This window comes from Helianthus annuus, chromosome 8, assembly GCF_002127325.2.
Source record: "Helianthus annuus cultivar XRQ/B chromosome 8, HanXRQr2.0-SUNRISE, whole genome shotgun sequence".
Lineage (NCBI taxonomy): Eukaryota > Viridiplantae > Streptophyta > Magnoliopsida > Asterales > Asteraceae > Helianthus > Helianthus annuus.
In genome coordinates this window covers 139,708,530-139,717,185 of record NC_035440.2, presented here as the reverse complement: position 1 = coordinate 139,717,185, position 8,656 = coordinate 139,708,530, and the positions used below count along the sequence as shown (strand labels likewise).

The 8,656-nt window shown below is 42.0% G+C and overlaps 1 non-coding gene across 1 annotated transcript; it reads left to right on the top strand.

The window, feature by feature from the left end:
* The first annotated feature begins 530 nt into the window (after positions 1-530).
* Positions 531-637, top strand: LOC118481387. Its single transcript, XR_004865594.1, has one exon. It is a non-coding gene; the product is annotated as a small nucleolar RNA R71 (small nucleolar RNA).
* The last annotated feature ends 8,019 nt before the right edge of the window (positions 638-8,656 follow it).

Here is an 8,656-nt window from a genome sequence, read left to right as displayed (position 1 = left end):
TGTGACTCATTTCTTGGTTGTTGTTGAAAGTTTGGTCTTTGATTTTGATTTTGTTGGTTACTACTATTTATGGGCTCTTCTAACCAAGGTTAGGGTGGTTACGCCATCCTTGGTTGTATGTACCCGTTGGGGGACCCGACGGCCTAGGTCAATTATCAATGTAGTTTACCATTTCCGTTTGATTTTCCATTTCTTTCATAAAACTCCAATTTTCATGTGGCCAACCACACCTTTCACAAGCCATAACTGAGGCCGTTTTTCCCATTTCTAACTTTTTGATTTTTGAAGATAGGGCCTCGATTTGGGCTTGTAAAGAGGTGCTCTCATCTACTTTCTGGGCGCCCGGGGCAATATATTTTGAGCCTCGGGGTGTGTGCCATTGAAAATTGTTTTGAGCAATTTCCTCAATTTGATTATAAATTTCATTCGAGCGTCGATTACCTAGGAGTCCCCCGGAGCTTGAGTCGAGTGTTTGTCTTGTGTGTGGCAATAATCAATTATAGAAAGTGGATATTTGTTACCACACGGCGAGACCATGGTGAGGGCATTTTCTCAATAGCTCCTTGAATATTTCCCAAGTTTCATATAAGGATTCCCCGTCCTCTTGTGAATATGTATTGATTTCAGTCATTAATTTAGCGGTTTTAGAGGGCGGGAAATACTTATATAGAAATTTTGGGCAACTTCATCCCAAGTGCTTACCGAACCACTTGGGAGGGTGTTTAGCCAAGCCTTAGCTCGGTCTTTTAGTGAAAATGGGAACATTCGGAAGCGGATGGCGTCGTTTGAAGCTCTGTTGATCCGGAAAGTGTCACATATTTCCAAAAAGTTGGTAACATGTAAATGGGGATCTTCATCAGCTAGTCCATGGAAGGTTGCAGAATTTTGGAGCATCAAGATCAAATGCGGCCGTAGTTCGAAGTTGTTGGCATCGACATTCGGTGCATTGATGGTGGCTCCGAGATTACCGATCGTGGGCCGTAGGTAATCCATTAGGGTACGCTGATCCGCCATTGGAAGTTGGTCCCCCAAAGCCTTCTCTAGATTTTTGGCTTTTAGTCTCTTTCTTAGAAAGCGTTCGGGTTCGTCTAGAGGTTCTTTTATGTCTTTATTGGAACTGGAGCTCATGCACTGCGTAGAGAGTTCAGGCCCTGCGATTGAGTTCCAAGTCTTGTGATAAAAACAGAAAAGAATGTCAGTCAGGTCTCTCACCACGGCCACATGGTCAATGACCACGGCCCATGGTCGTGGTTACAGTTGCTGTTTTCCGGATCCCAGTTACTGGGGAGTTCAGCACGGCCCCGTGTTGCACTGCCACAGCCCCGTGGTCACTCTTCAGTAACTCAGAAAACAAAAACTGCCAGTAAGAATAATGGGCACGACCCCGTGTCCAACCGGGCACGGCCCGTGCTGAGTTCTGCAAAAACTGAAAAACTAAGAAAAATCCTAAAAAAATTAGAAAAATAAATAAAAATAATTAGGCCGTTAATTTTAAACATTCTAAAAATCCTTGTGTCCCCGGCAACGGCGCCAAAAACTTGGTGTGCGTTAGGTGAGATATGATTTTATTAATATTTTGAGCCCATTTTATGCATTAGTCAAGTTTTAAATTTATAAAACACGATATTGTACTAACACTAAACACACACTTGGGCAAGTGCACCCATCGTGAGCGTAGTATAGTGTTGGTAAGATACCGAGGTCGTCCAAGGACACAAGAGCTTTTAATACTGGTTTATCCTCAACGTCTAATCAATCTAAATTTTTTTGAGAAAAGTTTTGAAACATAAAAATAAAACTAAAAATGAAAAGATAAATAAAAATAAAAACAAATAGACAAGATAGAATCACTTGGATCCAACTTATCTTTAATGTATCCTTCGACGATTTTTGCACTTTCGGACTTTTTAAGAGATTATCTTAGTTATAGTAGTAGGCCCCTCTTTTGAAGGTGATGTTACCCTCAACCCAGTGGTTTGAGTCAGCAGGGATACAATCCCAAAGGGCCGGAATATTGAAAGACAATTAAGTAAGTTATTAATGCGAAAAGTGGTAGGCCCCTCTTTTGAAGGTGACATTACCCTCGCCTAAGTGGTTTGAGTCAGCAAGGATACAATCCCAAGAAGCCGGTTTAAAGTATTAATAGTAGTTTACATATGAGGGGTTCAAGCTATTCGCACCCCTGCCATCCAATACCATAGGGTATTGAAGGAGGTCCTAGTAAGCTTGAACTAGGTCCTCGCAGGATCTATACACTGAACGAGACAAGAACTTTACCAAACCATCCCCCTAACCCTCTTTCAGGTAGTTAACGCCCTTTATATAAACCATAAAGACACGAATGATGTGTCACACCCCAACCGATGGCGAAAACATCGGGGTGCGGCACTAAGCTGGTCTGGGATTCTGCGGAGGAACTAGGAGAGCTGTTAAAGTTGCCTGAGATGCTGCTTGCTGGGCTTGATTGGCTTGAAGGCAGTAGGGAGTTGTGTGACCATAGCGATTGCAATTGGTACACAGACGGCAAGTAGAGGTAGCCGGATGATGAAAGCTGCAAGTAGCACACTTGGGATGAATCCCAGTGTACGACTTCTTGTTTTCCGGAGCAGGAGGGTTAGCAGCAGCAGTGGCAGGCACAATAGTATTGCCTGTAGGGTTTGCATTTGCAGCAGGGACAACGGCGTTGCAGCCAGAACCCTGAGACTTTTGTTTTCTATTTCTGTTGCCACTGGGCTGCTAGGTAACTTGGTTTGCTGATTTGGAGGTAGAAGGAGTAGCGAACTGTTTGTCACGGACACGGTTATTGTTCAAACTTGCTACAAGATGGTAGACCACTTCAATAGTTTCGAGCTGAGCTGCTTCAATCGAATCACGCATAGCAGGAGTTAGCCCATTAATGTACTTGGTTATCATGTGCTTCGGAGTAGAAACCAAGTGAGGCACGATTATGCTGAGTTGCTTAAAATGGGTGGTGTAAGCCAAGTGGTAATCTCCAACCTGCTTGAGGTGCCAGAACTCTTCCTCAAGCTTTAGCTGTTCATGGGGAGGGCAGAATTCGAGCATCATCAATTCTCGCACCTCAGGCAATGGAAGAGCATAAGCTTCTTCGTTGGAGCGGATGTTTCTCTCGTTTGCCCACCATTCCAGAGCTCTTCCTTGAAACATGTCGGTTGCACTCCTAGTCTTTAGGTGTTCTGGGCACTCGTTGTTTATGAAGGTGACCTCGATGCTGTCAAACCACTCTAGCATTGCGGTCACCCCATCACTGCCCGTGAAAGGCTTAGGGTTGCAAGAGACAAAGTGTTTGTAGCTGAAGTTCGTTGGATTTGGTTTCTCTGCTTTAGAATCCACAGAGGAGGGAGGAGTGTTCGATCCTTGGATCTCAGAGACAATCTTTGGCATGATGCGAGCAATCTGATCGGCCATGAAAGACATCATCTTCTTCTGAGAGTTTTCCCTGGATCTCTTGAGAGAGTCGGATAGTTTGCGGGAAGACATCTAAAGATCCAAGAAAACGATTGTATAAGTCTAGATCATAGAGTCTCGTAGTATATATGGTTTCACACATGATCACATAAAGACTCAAGTTTCACCATCACAAAACGTTCAACAAGTTTCACAAAGATTCAACATTCTCACCACAAGTTCGCAAACCCACCACTTTCGCATGGCACTTGGTACGAAAGTTCGCTAGCATGTCAGAAACACTTATATATAGGAAGTACCAGCAGCGTATCCACCATGTTTCGGGCATATCACGTCCGTCTCGTCTTTCGGTGTCATGTTACGTGTCGCGTTTTGCCAGCCACAACAGTACACTCCATCATTTTCATGCGCTTCAACTGGTTACGTATACATAGATCAACCAAGTAGTTTCACATAGCTTAACGTTCATTATTCTCATCCCAGGTCTGCAAAACACCAAATTTCGCATGGCACGTGGTATGTAAGTTGGTAACATGTTGGAAACACTTATATATAGGAAGTACCAGCATCGTATCCACCATGTTTCGTCCACGTTACTTCTGTCTCGTCATTCGGTGCGATGTTACGTATAGTGTTTTGCTACCCACCACAACACATTCCACATAGATTAATCAAGTAGTTTCACATAGTATCACGTTCAATCATGTTTCACATAGTTTAATCAAGATTTCCACGTAGTTTATCATAACGAGTAAAGCATCATAAATTTAGTTCGATCTTGAGAGATTATGATTATTGTTTTAGATTGCGGACATACATGTGATTTGTGTAAAAAGTCTCGAAACAAGCAAAGAATTAAGTTTAAACCGCATATAAAACCAAGATAACATAAAAGATAGGGTCATAAAACATAAGAGTGTTCCGGGTAAAGGAACGTTAACTAACCAAAGTAAATCGAACCCCTCTCGAATTGAGGCAACGTATCTTGGCTTACTTAGACAAATACGTCATCGATGTTAGTCCTACGGTATTTTTCCTTTGGGTCATTACACGTCCCTAATTGATTGGGAATTTCGAGACTTTGGCGAGACAGAAAAATCCAACAGTGGGACTAGTTATTAAGGTGTGAGTTTCACCTCTAACATGACAACTTTGTACCCTAACTGGGTTGGTACTTATCAAAAGATAAGACCTACTAGAATATAATATGGAAATTTCCCTTCAAGGTTTGGATGTCACTGCTGACTTGAGGGTAAATCTTGTGCAAAAATACAACACTGTTCAACCAGTGTTTTCAAAGCGTCCAAGTGTATATTGTGTCAGCCTTAGGAAAGGCATGTAAATTCAACAAGAAATGTGTTGCTAGGAAGCAAGTACGGTAGAATACATAAGTCTTAATCAACAGATAAGAGTCAAAATTCCTAGAACTATAGACTAGGGCAAGTATTCCTACTTTTCCTAATTCCCTATAGTTATGGCTCTGATACCAATCTGTCACACCCCAACCGATGGCAGAAACATTGGGGTGCGGCACTAAGCGTTTAGATTGCTCATGAGTTTCCATAACACTATAGTTTCAATAGTAATTAATTGATTTCATGCAAAATTTGTCTAAACATCAACACCAACCATGATCACGAAGTATCAAAATACAATCATCAAACATTGTTCAGAAGTTTCTAATTTTACTAAGATGTGTTTCTAAGCAGCATCCTAGTATGTTTCTTGATTCCTCGGCTACCATCAATCTGCAACATGTATTAAGATATATCAACAAGAATGTTGGCGAGTATACAAGTTTGAGTACGTAGTAGTATAATAGTTTAAAAATGTTCCAAAAACTTATATCAAGCATAAACACATATAACAACTTTCACCATACTATTAAACGTAGTCTAAGATATCGCCCAAGTTTCCAATGCGTTAACCGCTTTCCCAAGACTCAAGGAAAGCAAAAATGTCTCCTTCTAACAATACCCAAAGACTAACGGGGAGGTGCATTACCCCTATAGCGCTACCATTGTTAAGGCGGAACTACACACAAGGATTAAACGTTCACATAGCATAAAAGTCTCAAGTTTCACAAGTATCAAGTTTCCATGTTTACAGCGGATAGAGTAAGTTTCAAATAAGTTTCAAGTGTCAAGTTTATGGAATACATGTTGCATCCCAAAGGTGTTTAAAGCAAAAAGGGATCGAGTATACTCACAGTGGGTGCTAAGTATCGACACCTACTACTTGGATCGAAGGGAGCGCCTGAGTCAGCCTGATTATAGTTTAACAGTATGAGCGTTGAAAAGAGAGTCGAATCGTGCAAAGTGTCAGACAAGTTTCCTGATCGGTTGGTCATCCGGACGGATGGTCTTCCGGTCGGATGACCATTCGAACCAGATGGAACCCATTCAATCGGATGGTCGTCCGATCAGTGGTATGTTTTGCAAAATGTTCCCAACTTTTGATGTTTTCTTTGTAGTATAAATCCAAGTCGTTCGATCGGATGGTCATCCGAACGGATGGCCGTTCGATCGCATGACTGTCCGAGTGAAAGTTTAATAGTTCAAAGTTCTGATTTAAATAGTTTAAGTATTGAAGGCTACGGGAAACGGGTCGTCCGGTCGGATGATCGTCCGATCGGATGGTCATTCAACTGTTGTGATCTTGTTCCTTTGCAACCTTTGTAAAATATCTAAGTTTGAGCTTAATGGAGACGACGTGGTAACGTATCAAGGCAACAGAAAAACCACTAAGGTTCAGCTCGTCTGATCGGATGGGAATCACCACGTTCGATCCGATGGCTGTTCTTGGTGAAGTTTCATGTCTGATCCGTAATTTGGTCATCTTCTTCGGTGGGAATTCGTTATCGAGCCGACTCCAGGCTAAGGAACAAGTCGTAGGCCTGTTTTGGTCCAGATGCCACCGATTTGAGTATAAAGTTAAGATGGTGTGATGAAAAACATGTAATCAACTAAAAATGTCTAGATTTTGTGAAGGTTCATGGTAAAACATGTAGAAACCTCTTAAATCTGGACTAAATCTTGACAGAATGACATCACACAGCCGATTGTACAAACCGTTATGATGACGTCATCCTCAAGAGCCCAAATCTTAGGTGATTTCACGGTGAAAAGTATGATTTTGATGAAGAATCTAGTGAAAAAGTGTGTAGAGATGAAAGTTGTACAAGAATCTGGAAAGATTACTTACGAAATAGCCTTGAATCGATGGAAAAGTGCTTGAGAAAGTGGGAGAGCTTGCTGGTCGGAGGAGCCTGTCACATCAAGTGATGTGACAGGGGTATTTGTAGTGTAGGGGGTAAGAGGCGGTGCAAGCTCGTTGGATCGGACGACCATTCGGTCGAACGGCTATCCGATCAGATGGTCATCCGATCGGATGTCCGTTCGGACAGTCCAATCCGTTTAGCTAGTTTTCCGACTTTGGTTCGTTTTGCGAGTTAGATTAAGAGTTGCGTTGCGTATTATTGTGTAACCACATCATATGATAAGATTATATAACTAACACAAAAGTTTCCATGTTTCAAGTCTATATAAGCTAGTTAATAGGCGTCAAGTTTCAAGTTTCTCATCTAACAAAGCCTCAAAGTTTATAAGTATCAAGAGTCTCGTTTAATAGTATCAAGAGTCAAGAATCAAGTATCTAGTCTCAAGAATCAAGTATCTAGTTTCAAGTTTCACCAAGAATCAAGATTCATAAGTATCGAGCATCAAGTTTCAAAGTTTCACAAGATTCAAGTATCAATAGAGTCAAGTATCACAAAAGTTTCACAAATAGTCTAACATTGTTAAGTCTCAAATAGTATAAGGACTAATCTTGTCAAAAGTTAAAAGTTTAGGGACGCAGGGCGTTACAGTCTCCCCTCCTTTAGGATATTTCATCCCCGAAATCTAAGAGGAAGACTGCTCAAAGAGCTGCGGATACTTGGTCTTCATCTCACTCTCGAGTTCCCAAGTGAATTCGGCGCCACGCTTTCCTTCCCAGCGTACCTAAACTATGGAAATCTTGTTGTGCCTTAGTCGCTTGATACCTCGGTCCGTGATTTCGACCGGTTTCTCCACGAAGTGTAAAGTTTCATTTACTTGCAAGTCTTCGATGGCACCCTGGAGTTCCTCGTCGGCTAAACATTTCCTGAGATTAGATATGTGGAACACCAGATGTACATTTTTAAGTTCTTGTGGCAGATCAAGTCGGTACGCCACCTTGCCAATCCTTTCGAGTATCGTGAAAGGACCCACATAGCGAGGAACGAGCTTCCCTTTTTACCAAAACGAACCACTCCCTTCCAGGGAGATACCTTGAGCAGCACTCAATCTCCAACAACAAATTCCAGAGGCTTACGCCTTTTATCAGCATAGCTCTTTTGACTACTCCTAGCCTTAATCAAGTTATCACGGATCTGAAGAATCTTATCTGTCGTCTCTTGAATTATCTCAGGGCCAGTAAGTTGCTAGTCACCAATCTCATGCCAACTGAGAGGGGATCGACACTTGCGACCATATAAAGCTTTGAGAGGAGCCATCTGAATACTGTAATGATAGTTGTTGTACGAGAACTCAATCACTGGTAAATGTACATCCCAGTTACCACCAAAGTCGATGAAACAAGAACGGAGCATATCCTCTAGGGTTTGAATAGTACGCTCGGTCTGTCCATCCGTTTGAGGATGAAAAGCCGTACTAAGATTCAAATGAGAACCCATAGCGGATTGAAACGTTTGCCAAAGATGGGAAGTGAAACGACCATCACGGTCTGAGATAATATCAAGGGGTATGCCATGACGGCATATAATTTCATCAGTATAGATTCGAGCAAGTTTCTCCACTTTGAAATCCTCCCGGATAGGAAGAAAGTGGGCTAATTTAGTCAAGCGGTCAATGATTACCCAAATACTATCATGACCAGCGGGTGTTCGGGGTAGTTTAGTTATAAAGTCCATAGCATTGCGATCCCATTTCCAGACTGGGATTTCGTGTTGTTCTAAAAGACCTGAAGGACGTTGATGTTCAGCCTTTACCTTTGTACAAGTAAGGCATTTGGAGACGTATGCAGCAATGTCCTTTTTCATACCAGGCCACCAATAAGTCATACGCAAGTCATGGTACATCTTATCAGCACCTGGATGAATAGAGTATCGGGATTTGTGAGCCTCATTCATAATGAGCTCACGTAGATTGTCGCGATTTGGCACCCAGATGCGATTGAGATAGTATTGAAG